The 20,250-nt window shown below is 41.4% G+C and overlaps 1 protein-coding gene and 1 long non-coding RNA gene across 4 annotated transcripts in view; one reads left to right on the plus strand and one right to left on the minus strand.

The window, feature by feature from the left end:
* The window catches only part of PRKCH (protein kinase C eta), a 222,009-nt gene that overhangs the window by 4,029 nt on the left and 197,730 nt on the right, over window positions 1-20,250 (plus strand). The gene's annotated exons all lie outside the window — the stretch shown is intronic.
* On the minus strand, window positions 1,038-19,908 carry LOC141373252 (uncharacterized). 3 transcript variants are annotated; one of them, XR_012379011.1, is made up of 5 exons: window positions 19,793-19,908; window positions 11,115-11,168; window positions 10,055-10,252; window positions 6,336-6,418; window positions 1,038-1,280 (listed from the first exon to the last, which is right to left on the minus strand). It is a non-coding gene; the product is annotated as an uncharacterized lncRNA (long non-coding RNA). The 3 variants fall into 3 exon arrangements; XR_012379009.1 differs by lacking the exon at window positions 1,038-1,280 and adding an exon at window positions 4,272-4,632; XR_012379010.1 differs by lacking the exon at window positions 1,038-1,280 and adding an exon at window positions 4,272-4,632 and having other exon boundaries at window positions 19,777-19,908.

Here is a 20,250-nt window from a genome sequence, read left to right on the forward strand (position 1 = left end):
ATACTTACTCAAATAACTTGAATAGCTTTATGTTTATTAAGGTATTTAAATTTGTCATTAAGGGTGCCTGGGTGGCTCAGTTGGTTAAGTGACTGCCTTCGGCTCAGGTCGTGATCCCGGAGTCCTGGGATCGAGTTCCGCATCTTCCCTCTGACCCTCTCCCTTCTCATGCTGTTTCTCTCTCGCTTGCTCTCTAATAAATAAATAAATAAAATCTTTTAAATTTGTCATTCAAAACCTTCCACAAGGCAGATTCAAGGTCTCAAGATGGATTTACTGGTGAATTCTGTCATATATTTAAGAAAGAAATAGTGCCAACTCTATACAACCTATTTCAGAAAATAGAGAAGGAAACACATCCCAACTTATTCCATGACCCTTATACCAAAAACCTGATGACAACATTACAAGAAAATAAAACTACAGATCAATGCCCCTCGCGAACATAGATATAAAAATTAAATTTATAAATTTGCTTAAATTTTTAGCAAATCAAATCCAACAATATAGCAAATGGGTAGTACGTTATCACCAAATGGGGTTTATAACCAGGACTGCAAGATTGATTAAACATTTAGAAATCAATCAGTGCAATTCTTCATATTAACAGAATGAAAAAGGAGATTGGTATGATCATATTAATAAATACAGAAAAAGTATTTGACAAAATTAAATATCCAGTTATGATAAAAACTCTCAACAAATTAGTAATAGAATGGAGCTTATTCAGCCTGATGATGGACATCTGTGAAAAGCCTATAGGGAACATCTTAATGGTGAAAGAATGAGTGATAGTCCCCTAAGATCAGAAGTGGCAAGGATGTCTGTTCTTGTCACTTCTGTTCACCAGTGTGTTGGAGGTCCCATTCAGTGCATTAGGCAATTTAAAAATAAGATTACAAAGAAAGAAGTAAAACTGTCTTTATTTGCAGACAGCCTTACTGAGTAAATAAGCTCCACTCATTGATGTCACGCTATGGTGAATGAATCTTTCAAATAATTCTTAAAAACGTCTTTTAAGAGGTGTTATTAAACAGTTCCACATAAGCATCACAGATTGGCCATGTTTCTGTATGATTGTAGAAAATTCTAAGACATTGGGGCGCCTGGGTGGCTCAGTTGTTAAGCATCTGCCTTCGGCTCACGTCGTGATCCCAGGGTTCTGGGATCGAGCCCCGTATCAGGCTTCCTGCTCAGCCAGGAGCCTGCTTCTCCCTCTCCTGCTCCTGCTGCTTGTGTTTCCTCTCTTGCTGTGTCTGTCTCTGTCAAATAAATAAAATCTTAAAAAAAAAAAAAAAGAAAAAATTCTAAGACATCTACAAAAGGGCTACTAGATCTAACAAGTGAGTTTAGCTAGGTCACAGGATCCAAACCAATATACAAAATTCAACTGTATTTCTATATACTATTAGTGGACTGAAATAGAAAAAATACCATTTATAAGAGCATCAAAAATATCTGAAATTGGGTAAATTTGATAAAAGATAATGCAAAATTTGTTCACTGAAAATGACAAAATATTGCTGAAATAAAGATCTAAGTTAATGGAGGGGGTACTGTGTTCATGAATGGGAAGATTCAGTATTGTTAAGACCCCAGTTCTTCCCAAATTGTTCCATAGATTTATTGCAATCCTAGTCAAAATCTCAGCACGCTTTGTAGAAATTGATAAACCGATTCTAAAACTTACATGGACATGCAAAAGACCTAGACTCATCTAAGAATAATTTTGAAAAAGAACAAGTTGGGGGACTTACCTCTCTGATTTTAAGACTTATTGTGATGCTACCATAGTCAAGATAATGGGATATGAAGTAAATAGAGTCCTATAGATCAGTGGAATGGAAGAGAATCTAGAAATAGATCCATACATGTATGATTGGTTGATTTTTTTTTTTTTCCTGACAGAAATGCCAAGGCAACTTGATGGGGAAATAATCTTTTCAGAAGTAGTACTTGAACAATTGAATAGCAAAATGCAGAAATATGAGCATTGACCCTTACCTCATAACATACACAAAAAATTAATCCAAAATGGATCATAGACCTCAACATATGAGTTTAACTATAAAACTTCTATAAGAATACAGAAGAAAATGGTAGTGACATTGGGTTCAGCAAATATTTTTTAGATAGGACACAAAAAGCACCAACTATTAAAAAAAATCAAACTTGATAAAAATTAAGAATTACTGCTTTTCGAAAGACTTAAGAAAGTGAAAAACAAGCCATAGATGGGGAGGAAATATTTGCAACATTAAATCAGACAATGGATTTATTTGTAACATGAACATATAAAAGAACTCTTAAAACTCAATGAGAAAAATACCCAATTTTAAAATGGGACAAGATTTGTATAGGCACCTTCATGGAAAATAGCACATTAAAAGATGCTCAAAATCATTAGTCATCAAGGAAATGCAAATTAAAACCAAAATTCATGGAAAGGCTAAAAAAAAAAAAAAAATACCATACCAAGTGTTAGTGAGGAAATGGAGCAACTGGAACTCCTATACACCACTGTGAGGAATATAAAATGGTATAGTTACATTGGAAAACAGTTGGTAGTTTCTTTAAAGTGTTAAACATATACCTACCATGTGACCTAGCTACTCTAGTATTTACCAAGAGAAATGATTTGTACAACGACTCATACATGAATGTTCATAGCTGCTTTATTTGTAGTAAAACTGGAAACTACTCAAATGTCAGTCAACAGTTGAATTAAAAAAATTTTTTTTTTTACTGAAGTATAGTTGACCTACAATGTTATATCAGTTCCAGGTGTACAGCATAGTGATTTGACAGTTCTATACATTATGTAATGCTCACCATGATAACTATAGTTACCATCTGTCACCATACGATGTTATTACAATACTATTATATTCCCTGTGCTGTATTTTTCATCCCCATGACTTATTTTATAACTGGAAGTTTGTACCCCTAAATTCTCTTCACCTGTTTTGCCCATCCCCACAGCCCCCTCCCTTCCAGCAACCACCAGTTTATTCTCTATATGAGTCTGGTTTTGTTTGTTTGTTGTTTTGTTTTTAGATTGCATATGTAAGTGACATCATATGGTATTTGTCTTTCTCTGTCTGACTTATTTCCCTTAGCATAATATCCTCTAGGTCCATCCATGTTGTTGCGAATGGCAAGGTATTCCACTGTGTGTGTGTGTGTGTGTGTGTGTGTGTGTGTGTGTGTACACACCACATCTTCTTTATCAGTGGATGCTTAGGTGGCTTACGTATCTTGGCTGTTGTAAATAATGCTGCAGTGAACATAGGGGTGGCTGTATCTTTTTGCATTTTCATTTTTTGGGGACACTCAGTGGTGGAATTACTGGATTGTATGGTATTTCTATTTTAATTCTTTAAGGAACCTTCATACTGTTTTCCACAGTGGCTGCACCAATTTACATTCCCTTCACCAGTGTATGAAGGTTCCCTTTCCTCCACTTCCTCAACAACACTTATTATTTCTTATCTTTTTGATAGTAAACATTCTGACTGGTGTAAGGTGAAACCTCATTGTGGTTTTGATTTGCATTTCCCTGATGATTAGTGATGTTGAGCATCTTTTTATGTCTGTTGGACAGATGAGTGATTAATGAATTGTGTACCCATACAATGGAATAATACTCAGTAATAAAAAGTGATGAAGCATTCATGCATGCAACAATATGGATGAATCTCAACATGATTTATATTGAGTGAAAGATGCCAGACAAAAAGGAGTGCACACCATATGATTCCATTTATGCAGAATTCTAGAAAATGAAAACCAGTTTGTAGTGATAGGAAGCAGATCAGTGGTTGCTTGGGAATGGGGGGGTGGAGGTGGATGGATTACAAAGACAGCACAGGGAAAGTTTTGAGGGAGATGAATATATTTATTATTTTGATTGTAGTGATGGTTTCACAGTTATATGCTTACATCCAAGCTCATCAGATAGTTCACTTTTAAGTATGTGCATGTTACTGTGTGATGGCTGTATGTCAGTAAAACCGTAGAGGAAAAAACAATGAGGATTTTACCAAAGAAGAGGTTAAGTAAGTGACTGAATTAGGTTTGAGCCAAGGCTGGCTCTTGAACACTACATTGCCTCTTCAGTGTAGAAAATATTTATCAGAGTAAGAACATAAAAAATTCTTTATAGTTTCTGATTTTGGGGACACAGTCTCATTTTCTAAATTGTCACTGCCAGTTTTTCTGTTTCTTCTAGAACTGGTTGATTTTGTACAACTTCTTAGATTTCTGAAAAATGCAAATTTGTCTACATTAAAACTTTCCTTCTTTCATGTACTTTCTCTTTATTTGATGACTGTCCAAATGGGGACCAGCATCTAATACTTAATACAGAACATGGGGGGAAGGGGGGCAGGAGGAGCTGGAGGCTGCGTCATGGAAGGACCTTGGCATCCCCTCAGGAAGGAAGGACTTGCTTGGTGGGATCTCAGGCTGTTTTCCTCGTTCACCCCTCCTGAAGACATTATGTTCCCTGCAGCGCTGGAAGGCTGCTTTCTCTGAACTTCTCAGTGAGGTACCTTTTTGGTAGTCCTGTCAGGTGACGTGGACAGGTTTCCACTGGACACTTGTCAGTTGCATTTTTCCTGATTCCTGGATCTAGGTGCATGAATTGAGAGCATTTAAGTTCTTCCAGATTCATTATCTAGCGGTTCATTGTCTTTTGTACTTTGCACTGCAATTATTTTTTTCTAAAATTATTTCTTTCTGAGCCAAATGGCTAGCAGTGTCCAACACTGATGAGCTCATGGTGTTGAGGGGAAAGACATATTTTAGCATCTCTAGGGAGGTTTAGTCCAGTGTACAGGAGTTGTATTGAATTTTTGTGTCTTCAGTTTCATTGTAAGGATTTTGCTGCAGTGGGGCTGGCGGCTTCTCAACAGGCAGGTTGTGGCTCAAAAGCTCCCCCCTACAGAGAACATTTTCCTGACCATGTTATTATCTTGTCATCCTTCATGGCCCTCATCATCCTCTGAGATCATTTTGTTAATTTACTTATTATGCTTTCCTCCTTTCAAGTATAGACACCATGAGAGCAGAGATTCCTCCTCTCTTATTCATTGTTCTAAACCCAGCACCTGGAGCAGTATCCCTTATATAGTAGGCACTAAATATTTGTCAAAAGAATGAATTTCTTAAATTCTTAAATGTGATTTTGGAGCAAGCAAAGTGCAAATACTTTGGGAACATCTTTAAACACTTTATTCAGCTTTCCAAAAGAAATAAAAGTCATTGGGGAATGACCAATTATAATTATTACAGTGTCCCTTCTTAAAATCAATTAATGATGTATCAATAGGTACTTGAAAGATTGGGCTGGATTTTTATGCCCTTTGAGTATGGTAATGGGTTGAAAACTCTGTGGATGAAAAATTCCTTGCTTTTGCTTCAGTTTAAAAGACTGTGATTTTTAAGCCTGTTGATAGGTTGTAATTTGTGAGCCCCACATGTTAAATTTGGGGCCGAGGCAAGAAGTAAGCATTCAACCTTGGAGAGTTAATGAGGTTGGTGGGCAGAGTGTGAATCATTTCATCTTATGTAACTCTTTTGGTATCTAGCAGTTCAGAATGATGATTAGTTACGATAGTAAAAGTGCAATACGTTTTTATGAGATGGGTAGCATTTACTTAGAATAAGAGAGGTGCCTTGGATTTTCTGCAATCTCTCTCTCTCTTTTTTTTTAGATTTATTTATTTTAGAGAGAGAGAGAGAGAAGGCACAAGAGTGGGAAGAGGGGCAGAAGGAGAGAGAGAGAGAGAGAGAGGGAGAGACTCTCAAGTTAGACTCCCTGCTGACTGCGGAACCCTACCCTGGGCTCCATCTCACTACCCTGAGATCACAACATGAGCTGAAATCAAGAGCCAGACGCTCAACCGTCTGCAGTCTCTTTTCTATTTTTTGAAATAGAAGGACTAGAACCTGACTAGATCAGGTTCTCCTTTTGTGTTAACTGCTTATCTTTGTCTTATTAGAATATCATAAAGTTGAGGCCTGAGTGGAAACTCAGTGCCTTGACCACTCTTTTCCACTGTTAACATCGCTGTATCCAAAATGAGTTTTCTCTCAGTTGCTAAGCTGATAGTCATTCCTTAATACCTTCAGTGGTTCCCCCTTACTCTTGCATAAAGCACACGTCTTTAAGATGGTGTAGAATATTCTCCATGATCGGCCCCTGGTTTCCTCTTGAGCCTTCTTGCTCACCTCTCCCCAACCCATGCTCTGTTCCAGTCACATCTTTCATCCTCAAGGGCTACCTGTTAGTTCCTACCTGTGCCTCAGGTTTCACTGTAGACATCACTTACCCAGAAAACTTTTCCTGACATCCCAAGTCTGGGCCCTCCTTCTTAGTGTTCCCTCAGCATCCTTGAGATCTCCACTGCCCATCCTGAAAGAGTAGACATATGGGATTGGGCTCTCGTGAAAGTATGTGATATTGGTTAGAGGGAGTTCAGGGTGTAGTAGTATGGGTGATTAACTAGGATTTATCTCTTCTGCTCCTGGGGTAGCTACTCTAACAGACTATTACGTGTGTCTGTATGAAATGCCAAGCCCTAGGTGAGCATTCATCCACCACTGAGTACATCCTGTGTACCGGGCACTGTGCTCTACCCGGAGGCAAGTGGACAAGACAGACATGGCCTCTTTCTTCATAGACCCTGGAGTTTCAAGAGGGAGAGAGGTTGGAGGAGAAACCCAGCAACCAGGAAATTACAGAAAAAAAGTAAGTACTAAGTTGCTGTGAGTACCTGGTTTGAGGCGATCAGAAACATTTTTCTGGAGGGAAAACAGCTGATTTTTAAAGCCCCAGCATAGATAGCCACAGGACTGCTTCAATTAAATGACTGTGATATATCATTCCTCAAAAGAAGAAAAGGAACTTTTGACCTGATAATGCTTTCCCAGGGAGACATCACAGGTGCCCTTTTGAAAGGTACATGTTCCTGACCCACTAGACATGTTTCCATCTTTGGAAAGTGACTAAGTTGTGATGCCTATGAACAGATGACCTGACCTGAAAGAACATTTGCCTCCCAAAGGCAGAACACAGTAACACCCTATTTGAACCAGTAAATAACTTAAGCTTTGTACAGATCAGAAAAGAATCGTAGATGTTGAAGCAGGAGGATTATCTAGTTCAGGACAACAACAAAAAGTGTGCCGGGTCTTAGGCCCATTGACAGCTTGCAGATGAATTCATTTGGCAGAGATGTTTTTCATGTTGAATCTGAAGATACTTCGTTCTGTGGTACTCTAGTTAGCCAGACCCCACCACTCCCAGGAACAAACTGGCCCTCTTCACTCATTACCTGCTTGGTTCTGGAGGTTTTTGAGTTTTTGACACCTACTGTAGCTCATGCCTTGTTTTCAGAATGTGGGAACGAAAGCTATAGCCACAACATTACTGTTGCCTTGGCTCACGTGATGTGTGACACACACACTCACACTCTTAACATAAAGATGTAGGTATATTTACTTAGATTTATTTAGATATCTAGTAATTTCATAAATACATTAAATTAGATGTATAGTTATTTAGATATTTATTTACATTCACACACATATTTGTGTTCTAAAATTTTAGAGGAAGCTGGCTTATTAGTAAATATATGAGGAGTCAACTTTTTAAAAATATTTAAGTACTGTCTACACCCAACGTGGGGCTTGAACTCACAACCAGAGTTGCACACTCTTCCGACTGAGCCAGCCAGGTGCTCCTACGAGGAGTTAACTTTGACTGCAAATCAGTATTATATTAACTTCCCAATTAAAAAAAAAAACAACAAAAAACCTTGTAGTTCATTATAGAATTTCCAGCTAAGTGCTGTGCTATAGTGGGAGTCAGGAGAGCTGGGTTCAAGGTGTGGCTTTGTCATCTATCAGCTGTGACCTTAGGCAGACCTGTGTGTGTCAGGGTCTCAGTGCCCCTGGTTTAGATCATGAGGGGGTTACACTAGAATATCCAAGGACCCTTCTCATCGGTATAGCCTCTGCCTCCGCGTGTTAGGCAGTTACATCATTTCTTTTCTTTTGGAGTGATTGGTTTGGTTTTAAGCAGTCAAGATGAATTACGTCTTATCAAAGTTAGTAACTCCTAAGAATTGGTCCAAATCTAAATTGCTCAGGCTTGAGGAGGATTTAGCTCATGTCTAAATGGATTTTAGCATTGATAGTGATGTTGGTGTTATTTCCTTGATTTAGAATCAGCCTTAAGGAATTACAGTGGGTACTCATGTCAAGCCACGACAGTTATATTTCTTGATTTACAGTAATGGGCCCCTTGTCCTATGGGACAGTTGTAAGTTGTGTCCCTGTTACTTGTTGGCAGAGAGAGACTGAGAATCCCACTGTTCGAGCTGTTGCTAGAAGCCATTCTCACCAGCATGGTAATTAATGCTTTGTAGTCACAAGCATGTCTGTAGCCACCAGTCTATATATTCACCTTAAGTGATGACAAATACTATAAATCACTTGTAGAACAGACATTTTAATTAGATGGAGGAATGAGCCCAAGGGTATTGGCTATTGTAGTGTTGAAGTGCTGTGTCAAAGGACTTTATGAGGTGGGAAATTTTTGTTGAGAATCATGATACTATCCAGAGAGATTTATCAAGATTATTATTTTGGTGTATTTTGGTATACACAGCAGTGATTTTCAAAGCACGAAGGACTTTTTAGTAGAAAGACCACTTAATAGGGGACTCATCAGCAGTGCTTTTATTAAGTGCTGCTTTCTGGAGAGTTCCTTCAGTTTTACATAAGCTTTACCCTTGCATTTTACAGGGAGAGGAATGCTTACAAGTTTTAGTTTGTGCTTGTGGTAAAAAAAAAAAAAAAAAAAAAAAAAAAAAATTGAAGAAATTTGCCAGAGGATAGAACCATAGCCAACATGAGCCCCTCATAATTATATTAATAAAATAAATCAGAGGGGGCCAGTGTGAGCATGTTCTAGACCTAGCCCCTGTTCTTTAAGGACTTAAACCAAAACCCGAAAGCTGCATTTTCATTTGTAAGTCATATTTATCTCTTGTACTTGCACAGCACTGTTTCTAGATCTCTCTCATAGCACTTGCTGTGATGTTGTGCCTCTGTCCTCACAGGAGGCTTTGGTATTCTTATCTGTGATGTCATAGGGCCCCTTCCCCATAGGGGCTCCTTCCCCGGTTCCATTGGACAATGAAAGCTTTGCTCCCTTCTGAAATATCTTCTGGACACTATTCCGCTGATGCTCAGATTTGTTCTAAGCTCTGAAATTATTTTTGGAAGAGTACATAAAGGTCATAAACATATTAGCATAATTCCCCAAACAGAATACATTTACTAACTTGTGAGCTGCGGACCTCTTAAGTGCTTTATTATATTTTACTGTTGTTTTATCATAGTATGGAAGAGTTGAGAACAGATTCTCAGCAGAAGCAGTGCATCTGAAAGTATTTTTGAGCCCTGGATCCTTTTAGTGATGATGAAAGCTATGGACCCTGTTTCTAGAAAAATGCATGTATGTGCATATTGACAATGTGCTGGTATCAGTGTCACCCGGTTAGTGGTCCCCAAAGCCCGATGGTGGACACAGAGCTTCAGGTTAAGAAACTCCAATTGAAAGGTATAAAAAATAAGGCTTTCATTAATTTCTAATTCCCAGGGTATGGTTCTAATATTTTCCCCTGTATTTGAGGGCATTTTCACTTCAACTAATTATAGCAGACAATTAACTAGTTGAAAAGAAGAGCTATAAATTTTAGAGAAAAATACGTGCTTTAAAAAATGTATTCTCACTTACGTCTGGCTCCTGGTGAAATATGCTAGATGATGACCCATTTTAAGATTTATTTGGTTGTGTTATTTAGGTATTTTCAAAAGCCTCTATTTTTGAAGGGGTTTCTTTGAGGTTTGCAGTAGATGAAAAGTTAAAAAAACCACCTAAAAAACTAGGACAGTTTGACTTTGGCTTGTATCTTTTGTTAATATCAACCTTTTGCCTATAAAAAGAGATAGGATTTAGCTGTATGCTTAAAACATTTACCTTCTTTTGGAGCTGTATTGGGCATTATGGTGAACCATTGTGTTAGTCCAAGGCAAGACGATGGAATCAGTGATGCTTGTCTGCTCCTCTTGTCTCGTGACCCCTGGTCTCGTATGGTCTGGGTCCCTCTGACCCAACAAGATTTTCCAATCTTCTCTTGAGTTTCAGCTCACCTCACTGACACCGTGGGAAACGACCCTGATGATGGTAGAAATTGAGCTGAATGGAGGTGGTCCAGAGCGCAGCCCCCTACCTCTGTGGACTTAAATCCAAGAATCCTCCCTGACGCCACCACTGTGTGGGGTGGAGGCAGCAGCAAAGCCACTTAATCATTCATAGATCTTTACTGGCTCCTGCTGTGTGCCCAGCTCCATTCCAGGTATTCCAGATAGGACAGAGAACACAACACCCGGAATCTTGGCTCTCACAGAGCTTCCATCCTAGCGTGGAGAGGTAGATATTACACAGGAAAACAGGTGATTATGAAAATAACAAATGGTGGTTAGGTGCTCCCTGGGGAACAAAAAACAGGGTGATGTGGTGGAGTGTGATGAGATGACTGCTTTACCCAGAATGGACAGAGGACTCACAGGGAGGGGACATTTTGGCTGAGACCTGAGTGATAAGCACCCAGCCATATGAACATTAGAGAAAGAGCATCCCGGGCAGAGGGACCGGCTAAGCCAAAGGTCCAAAGGTAGGAACAAGCTTGACATGTGGAGGAACAAGAAGGAGGTAATGGAAAGAGGGTAGACTTGGTGTTACCAAGTTGAGTGCATTACTCCAGCTCTGCTACAGTGAGCAAGTCCTCCATCTCTGACCATTTTCTCCTCTGGACAATGGTGCTACTGTTAGCTACCTTCTAGGATTGGTGTGAAGATCAGATGTAATACATTAAAAGTGCCCAGCACAAAGTAGCCCCTCAAGAAATGGTAGCTTTGGTTACTTTTAATCTCCCGAGGATATTCATATTTTAACAAGGGTCTTCTGAAAATAATCATATTGGCCAAGGAAAGACATTTAGATGATTGCATTGGAGACAATGGGAGTGACGATTTACATTTCCTGGGGATAGAGGAGGTGCATCTGCTTACTCTCTGCAGCACCGTATTTTCTAAAGGAGAAAGAAGACAAAGATTCTGAAGTTAATTCCACATTTTTGAATTATTGAATGATATATTTTCTGTAGACTCCTACATATTAATGGAAAGTTTCAGTTCTTAAAAGGATAAGATAATTATACTGTGGTGATATAATTGATAAGGCCTCTAAGTGTTTTTATTTTTACAAAACTATAAACTTATGGCTGAGAATTAATAAACATGGTGACAGCAATCATAAAGGAAATAAAGCCTCAGAAATTATGAATAACTAGATACAGTTGGTTCTTAACTACTGAAAGCCTGTTTATTGACTATAATTTTGTGAATTAACTCTGGATAATTTTAAATAATGTCTATTTTGGCATCTCCTTGACCTCTAGAGTATTTCTGACCTTCCCTTCAATATCCATTTGATCTGTGTTTATGTAAAAAGACACATTAGCATTTGCCTAAGCCACATAAATTAGGATGCAGGATCTACAATTACAGAGTAATAGTACAAAGTACATGCTTTGAGGAATATTTATTGGACAACTACCATAATTATCAGTGCATCATAGTGTGATGGTTGGGTGTCAGCCAGGTTGGGGTTCAGCTATTAGTTCTGCCTCTCATTAGCAGGGGCCATTGAAGCTCTCTGAGCCCCAGCTTTCTCGGCATAACACAGTAGCTGCCTCCCAGGCTTATGTGAGAACATGGAGCATAGCGCATGACACATAGCACCGCAGAAAATAATCATCCGTGTCCCCATAACCACCGCCACCACTCCCGCCAGTGCTTAACTATGAAGTCACAGGCCCAGCTTTTTCTGAAATTAACTCTGAAAACGATAAGACACTGAATTACATAGAATTTTAGTTTTTAATTTTAGAGAATTCAGAGTTTAGAATTTTGAGTTTTGAGATTTTAGAAGGGATTTTTGGGTCCAGCCTTTTTTTTTTTTTTTTAAGATTTTATTTATTTATTTATTTGACACACAGAGAGAAAGTATAAGCACAAGCTGGAGGAGCGGTAGAGGGAGAGGGAGAAGCAGACTCCCTGCTGAGCAGGGAGCCCGAGATCCCAGGACCCTGAGATCATGACCTGAGCCGAAGGCAGATGCTTCACCAGCTGAGGCACCCAGGTGCCCCTGAGTCCAGCCTTCTTAACTGTTTTTGCTTTTTATTTAAGATTCTGAACTGTAAATCAATAGGATGGTTACTGGTGGAAGAGGGGATGGTTTCTTTACCCTGGAATCCTAGGGATTTCAGGTAAATTTTGTACATATGTCCACTCTGAAAGATCTTGCAAGAAAGATGGGGAAATGAAGCTGGGAATACTGTAGCTACAATGTTGGCCAAAGTTAGTTTGTGAGAAGCCTTGAAATTGAGTCTGTTGGTTTGCTCATTTGATATTGGACAGATAAAAGATTCTGTTAGTGTGAATAACAAATCAGAAGGAAGTTGTAATATACAGTTGCAAAGGAGGGAAGGAGCCCTTTCAAAAGCTGAAGTGAGTGCTTTTATTACTGTAGTTAAGGGAAATGATGGTAAGTAGGCTCTTTGAGTTGGCATTAAAAGATGTTTCCTTGATTTAAGTTTGAACATATAATGCTAGTCATTGGATGTAAATTGTTCTTTCATGCTTTCAAAGAGGAAAACTACAATTTAAAAGTGCATCATTTGAATTTTGGGATTTATGGATGAAATCAAAGGGCACCAACAATTTTGATTTGGTTTGCAGAAAAATATGAAGTTCCCCCTCCCCCACACTGACTCATTTTGAAGGTGATTTTGCCCAGTTCTAGCTGTTGACTGGCTACTTGTTTTTGGTCCTAGATCTTTCACGGTTGATTTTAAGTTTGAGGTTTCTGAGATGTACATATTTAATTTTTCAGAACAGAGGTTGCATTTGCTCCATACTGAGGCCCAACAGTGTTTGCACTGATGTTAACACAGTCTTGGTTTTGGGTATTCAGAAGCCTTAGCTCACTGGCTGTGCAGAGAATATATTGTTTTTGAGTCTCCCTGCTGGGCCCCCTCGGCTGTCTTGTCATGCACATCCTGTACTTGGGTTGTGGTTGTATTGATTTGCTGGGGCACTGCTGTTGCAAGTGTCTGGGGGTGAATGAGAATGTGTTGGGTGTCTGCCCTCACTTCCACCGGACTTGCTGCTTGCAGCCAGCGGTACCACAGTCTGTGTGAGTGCCTCTCTCAGGGACCCTCAGCTTCCCCTCCACCTGCGCCTGGCCAAGTGCCCTGCATGCAATAGGGATTCAGGAAACATTTGTAGAATGAAGAAATTCCTCATGGTTTTCATGTCTTGAGTCTGATTCGGGAGTCGAACACTGTCCCACTTTTGCTAAAAGATTTTGTCTTTAAAACATTCAAATTTCAGGGATGCCTGGGTGGCTCAGTCGTTAAGCGTCTGCCTTCGACTCAGGTCATGATCCCAGGGTCCTGGGATCGAGTCCCGCATCAGGCTCCTTGCTCAGGGGGGAGCCTGCTTGTCCCTCCCCCCCTCCCCCTGCTTGTGTTTCCTCTCTCGCTGTGTCTCTCTTTGTCAAATAAATAAAATCGCATTTTAAAAAAATTCGTATTTCAGATAAAGACATTAACACTTCGCCTGTGTGAGAGAGTTTAAGAGCAGCCCCGGGAGTAGTTGAGAGAGTGAATGTGCCAGCATGATTTTTAGTCTGTCCATTATTTAAATAAGTGTAAGAGGTGTGTGAAAGGACTAGCTGAATCCCAGGTCCCCCAAATAAAATGCTAACTTTTGTTTAGGCCATACGAGATGGTTTTCAAAATAGGAAAAACAGACTTCGACCATGTTCTGGTCCACATATCTCAGGGAGAGATTAATGACAGCCTGCCCTTGGTGAGAACGGGACACTGGCAAGGGGCATAAACCAGATCTGGTTTAATTGTGACCTTGAGGTGATAGTTGCCTGTTAAGCTTCTTTTTCTTAAAATATCCTCTTCTTGCAAAATAAACAAGGGACTCCTGAAGTGGCTTCATTATGACTCTGATGTGCCGTTTTTCTGTCTGAACTGAATTTCTCATGGCTCATTGCCGACTCCTGCTGCTGTAGCTTAGTCCTATCAAACTTGTGTATGCAGGATTTTGTTTTAAAACAGGAAAAATAATGATTCCGAAATTATTCCTGTCAAGATATGAAACGAGTCTTTCCATTAATATTATTTCCATTAAAATTTTGATATCAAATCACTTAGTGACAGTTCAGCTTCAGTGAAGCTCATGTGGAAAGCAAGAAACTGAGAATTGGCAGAACAAATAATGAGGAGTCCCCACTCTGCTGAAGCTCCTCCTCTTAACTCTTAGTGGACCCTTGCTTCCTTCCTTATCTTCTCCTTGGGCCATTATTTGGAAGAGCTCAGGTTAGAGTCAGTCCTAATCAGGGAGAGCTGGTTTCCTAGCACCCAGATCATTCTCTGTAGGCAATGTCCCAGGAAAACTGATACTCTCGGCGGGAACTCCCACTCCCACTTGTGGCATGTCCAGTTGGGGCCCTGCTTTCCTGCTGCAGGCAGGCTTGGGGTGAGGAGAGCTTGCTGGTCAGGCCCAGCCCTCCGCCTGCCTTGTTGGGGTCTTCTGTGTCCTCTCTGGGTCCGGTGTTCTCTCTCCCACACCTTCATCCTTTTCCTTCCTCCTAACACCTCCCCTTTAGAAACAGGCCCAGATCTCTCGAAACACTCAGCCTTCCCAACTCTGGCGAACGAGCCACACAGCCCTCTCCTGGCCTGGCTTGCTTCGTTTTTGAGGTGGGGCTTAGTGTCTCCCTTTCTCATCTCAGTTTGTGTGGATAGCACTCCGGCAAAGCCCAGGAATGGCCATGTTATCCCACCACTCCTTATTTGTCTTGTCGGCTGCTACTTTCTCCTCGAGACTGTTAAATATTGGTGTTTCCTGGGGTTTTGTCCTTCTATTCTTGTCCTCCTCCAGAAGATCTCTGCTTTCACCGTCTTTTTTTTTTTAAGATTTTATTTATTTATTTATTTGAGAGAGTGAGAATGAGAGAGAGAGAGAGAGAGAGAGCACATGAGAGGGGGAGGGTCAGAGGGAGAAGCAGACTCCCCGCTGAGCGGGGAGCCCGATGCGGGACTCGATCCCGGGACTCCAGGACCATGACCCAAGCCAAAGGCAGTCACTTAACCGACTGAGCCACCCAGGCGCCCCTGCTTTCACCGTCTTAACCATATTGTGCATATGCCAAGACCTTTGTCTCCCATCTTTGTCCCTGAGCCTGATTCTGCCTCTAGGACTGGGGCAGCTGAGGGCAAAGGGCTTTATCCTCTGTCTACTTCAATCCTCACGACAGCCCACGAGGCACAGACAGGTAACGTTCCTTCTGGAGGAAACTGTGGCTTAGGGATGTGCCAGAGCAAGTCCAAAGTCTCACATCTAAGGCTTGTTGGGAAGATCTACTTGGACATCTGATAGGTGTCTCTGGGTCAGCATTGTCTACGACTAAATACTCCATCTTTCCCCTTCACCTGCTTCTCTGCCCATTTTCTTAGAACTAGTCTCACCATTGTTCAGTCACCTAGGCATCATTGTTGAATTTTCTCTTTCACCTGATTCCCCATTTCAGTCCATTGCCAAGTCCTGCTGAATTAGCTTGCTAAATACTTCTTGGCTCAATTTCTTCTTTTCCACCAGCACCACACCTGTTTAGGCCCTTGTCCCATGGATGGATGAGTGCACTAGCTTTGGAACTGGTCCCCATGAGTCAAATCTTATTCCCTCAAATCCATCTTCCACAGAGCTGCTTGGATGAGCTGTCAAAGCTCAAGCCTAACCTCTCTCCTGCTAGAAATCTTTTAAAGGCTTCCCATCGCCCATAAAGTTCAGGCTTCTTGGGAAGATTCCCAGGAGTCTGGCCTCACCTACCTCCCCCATTCCATCTCCCACCTTTCCTTGTCTCCACTTCATGAACTGGGTACAAGCGAGCAAGTTAGGTTTTCTTGATTCTGCTCTTGTCTAACTCATTTCATGTTGGGGGAGGAGGGCAGGTATTCCTTTGTAATTTGCACAGAGGACTTGTTATATAACACTAGAAAAGATAGGAGGGATGAAGGAGGTTATATAGAAAAAATATGTCACTCTCTTTGGAACTACAAGCACACCCACAAACAGGCCTGAGCCCGCATATGCACGTACCTACACACTTCCATGTGTCAGCTGACAGCATTCCCTGAGCACCTGCTATGGCCAGGTGCTGGATGTGCAAAGTTCAAGTTGCTCACCTTGTGGGGAAGACAGCACAAGCCCGCTGTTTTATCAGAGAGTAGTTGAGTTCAGGAATAGAGATAGGTACAGTAATAGAAATGAATGTTATTGGATTGCAAACCTGGGGATTCAGGAAGGACTTCCTAGAGGAGATGATATTCGACTTCAGTCTTCAGGGTAAGTCAGTATTAACTAGGTTTGAGGTGGTACAAATACCTTTCCCCGTTTCCCCCGTGGAGATTTGTATTTTTCCCACAGAATTTTTATCTGTGTGGGTCATTTTAAGGAGGGCTGACGATACTTAAGCGCTTTTAAAAAGCAAACCGTACCTGGTCCATACCACTGGCAGGAACGTATTTCATGAGGTCCGGGGCATTGTCTTGGTCTTTTCTCATTTATTCTCAGTGCATGGCCCCTGGTAGGTGCTGAATAAATGGTTGAATCGGATGCCTTGAGGTGAGGGGTGAGAAGAGGTTCTCCTCTTTCCCCTGAACGTGGTAAAAGTCAGTGTGTCAGTTGAGGTTTGTGTGGGGGTGACACTGTGAGGTCCTAAGCTTGGTGGCCTGCCTCTGTAGTAGATCTCATGGGAGGGGCAGAGTGTCGTCTAGGTGTCCAACTCTGCTCTGAGCACCAGTGCCAAAAGCTCACTTGCAGGTGAAGGGAGGAGTGCCCTTTTAAAGGCTAATCCAGTAATTAAATTCAAGCAGAAGGTTGGTGAAGGCGGAGCTAACTCGTTTATTAGCATATAATATGACCGACCGAACTCATATAAATGTAGATTATTGTGGTTTGTCCTTTCCTGACTGCAGAAGAGCTTTGGAGAGATGCCCTTGATTAGGAGTTAGTCAGTGAGCTGCTGCTTGAAGATCTGAGAATGCCAGACGGTGTCATAGCCGCAGGTTTTAGCTTTCATTCGCGTGAGAGAGTTTTGTCTTCCTGTGTGTGAGGTGAATGTCTGTTCTGGGCTTAGGCTATGAATTAGCTGCCTCAGACCCACCATTCCATGGGGCTTTGTCATGGTGCGCTGTTGGTGTGAAGCCTGTTTTCACAGAGGCCCATTTCCACCAGGAGAATCGCACCGTAAGTGTTTCCACAGGAACTCTGCCCTTCACCACTTGTCACTGTTGTGGCTGCAGGGCTCCACCACAGGGCGGAGGTGGCTTAGCCCTCGTTGAAAACGCAACAGATCTTTCCATCTCTCACCGCAGATTTTCCAGTGTCTTCTGGGCCAGCGTGGAGTCTTTAAAACCAGGTTCACTGATTACCACATAAGAACTGATAAGTAGAGGTCTTAAATGATCTGTTGAAGACTCGCATCTGGAAAGGTCACGGAGAGTTTCTCGACCAGCTAACCGTAGACCGTGCCATGGAGAAGCTGCTGTGAAGGTCCAGGAACTGTCTAGCATCACTGTCCAGACAGACGGGGAAGGCAATGGCTTTACCTCTGGCTGAAGGCAGGGGCTTCTCCATGGATTAATGGACCCTCTTCCAAATGAATCCGTTGTTCTTCTTGTGCAGACTTCTTGCCTTTACTTTTTTTCCGAGGGCCTACGGGGTGGCCTGGAACAGTTCAGTGCTAACTGCCCTTTGTGGTTACTGCCCGGTTGGTGTTCCCAGTGGGGCAGTTGCCATAGTGGTCTAGTTATTTGGATCGATAAGTCAAAGGAATGGCTTGGGGGTTAGTGTACTGCCTGGAGAAAGGCTTAACATTACTCCAATTAAGAAATTAATGAATCTGGGGCGCCTGGGTGGCTCAGTATTATAAGCGTCTGCCTTCGGCTCAGGTCATGATCCCAGGGCCCTGGGATCAAGCCCCGCATCGGGCTCCCCGCTCTGTGGAGAGCCTGTGAAACTCTCCCACTCCCCCTGCTTGTGTTCCCCTCTCTTGCTGTGTCTCTTTCTGTCAAATAAATAAATAAAATCTTTAAAAAAATAATGAATCTCATGGTGCCTGGCTGGCTCAGTCAGTTAAGCATCTGCCTTCAGCTCAGGTCATGATCCCAGGATCCTGGGATCAAGCCCCATGTCAGGCCCCCTGCTCAGCGGGAAGCGCACTTCTCCCTCTCCCACTCCCCCTGCTTGTGCTCTCTCTGTCAAATAAATAAGTAAAAAAAACTTTTTTAAAAAAGAAATTAATGAATCTCAAATGATTATAACCCAAGTGAGAGATCTTCCAAAAAAATGGCCCTTTAGAGAAATAGTGACCAGCTCATTGAAAAATAAGACCCTAGGCTGGATAGAGAAGTCTTACATGTAAAGACTGGTTGATTTCTCTTATAAAACTATGAAAAGACTACCCTGTAAGGAAAAGAGGGTCTTAAATTTTATTGGTGAGATTTTCATTCATTCTGGAGCTATGATAAAACAAGGACTAGGCAATGCAGGGCAGAAAGACGGGTTTCTTTAGAATTTTACCTCAAACACAGAACCTAGATCTAATGTGTGTCTAAAAGTAATATCATCTAAAAGTAGTAATTGGTCTCTTTTTGTAATCAAATAATATTTTGAGTAATATTCATTGCTTAACTAAAGCGTGTGACACATAGTGAAAGTATAAAAATTGATTAGAAAATATATGAGTGTGAAGATGTTTAAAAAGAGTTTGACCTATAGCTTTGTTTGGCTGAAATGGGTGGAATTATTTAGTTGGCACCAGGAAACAGAGTTTCCTTGGCTTTCTACTGGGTTCAGGATCCTGACATATTTTTTAAAATTCTTTTTTTTAATTAATGAAGGAAATTGACATACAATGTTATACTAGTTTCAGGTGTATAACATTTTTTTTTTAAAGATTTTATTTATTTATTTGAGAGAGAGAGAATGAGAGAGAGAGAGCATGAGAGGGAAGAGGGTCAGAGGGAGAAGCAGACTCCCTGCCGAGCAGGGAGCCGACACGGGACTCGATCCCGGGACTCCAGGATCATGACCTGAGCCGAAGGCAGTCGCTTAACCAACGGAGCCACCCAGGCGCCCAGGTGTATAACATATTGATTTGACAATTCTATACAGTACTCAGTACTCCCCACGATAAGTGTAGTCACCGTACAGCATTATAATCTTATTAACTGTATTCCTTATGCTGTCCTTTTCATCTTTGTGACTTACTTGTTTTATAACTAGAAGTTTGTATCTCTTAATCCCCTTCATTGATCTCCCTCCTCCCCATCCCCCTCTGGCAACCATCAGTTCTCTATATTTAGGAGTGTGTGTGTTTTATATTTTAGATTCCACATGTAAGTGAAATCCTACAATATTTGTCTTTCTCTGACTTATTTCACTTAGCATTATACCCTCTAGGTCCATCCATGTTGTTGCAAATGGCAAGATCCCATTCTTTTTTATCGTGGAGCAGTATTCTGTCTGACAGCTCCTAAGGGTAAGTCTTCTAACCTCAGAATCCCATCACCTTTATGCTGCACAGGTATTTTGGTAACGGGCTCTTTTGGATGGTGACTTCCTACTTCTAGCAACCTCCTCTCATCGTCCTGAAGTGATGTCAGTATACCTTTGGAACACCACAAACTTGCCATTTGGGGGACACAGCTTGCTTCTGGGCTTGGGGACTGAAGAGGTCTAGCCTTGGTTCCAGACGCCGATGAAGTGAGAGGTCTCTGAAAGTTCCTCCAGCTCTGAGAATTCTGATGTCATTCACATCCACTGCCAGGGTGGCTGCTTTATGACGCTGGACGTGTCATAAGGAAGAAGGGGAAACAAGTATGAGAGACCTGGCTCCACTGAACTCGTGGGAAGTGGGTCAGCCGTCGAGTGAGATGGTGCCTGGCATTTCCCAGACACATCTTGTGATGCAAACCGAAACAGGCCAGAGGGTCCACTGTGTGCCAGGTGTTTCCATGAAAGTAAGCT

The sequence above is a fragment of the Callorhinus ursinus genome, unplaced genomic scaffold (genome assembly GCF_003265705.2).
Source record: "Callorhinus ursinus isolate GAN/ISIS: 27379988/994484 unplaced genomic scaffold, GSC_fseal_2.0 scaffold8, whole genome shotgun sequence".
NCBI lineage: Eukaryota > Metazoa > Chordata > Mammalia > Carnivora > Otariidae > Callorhinus > Callorhinus ursinus.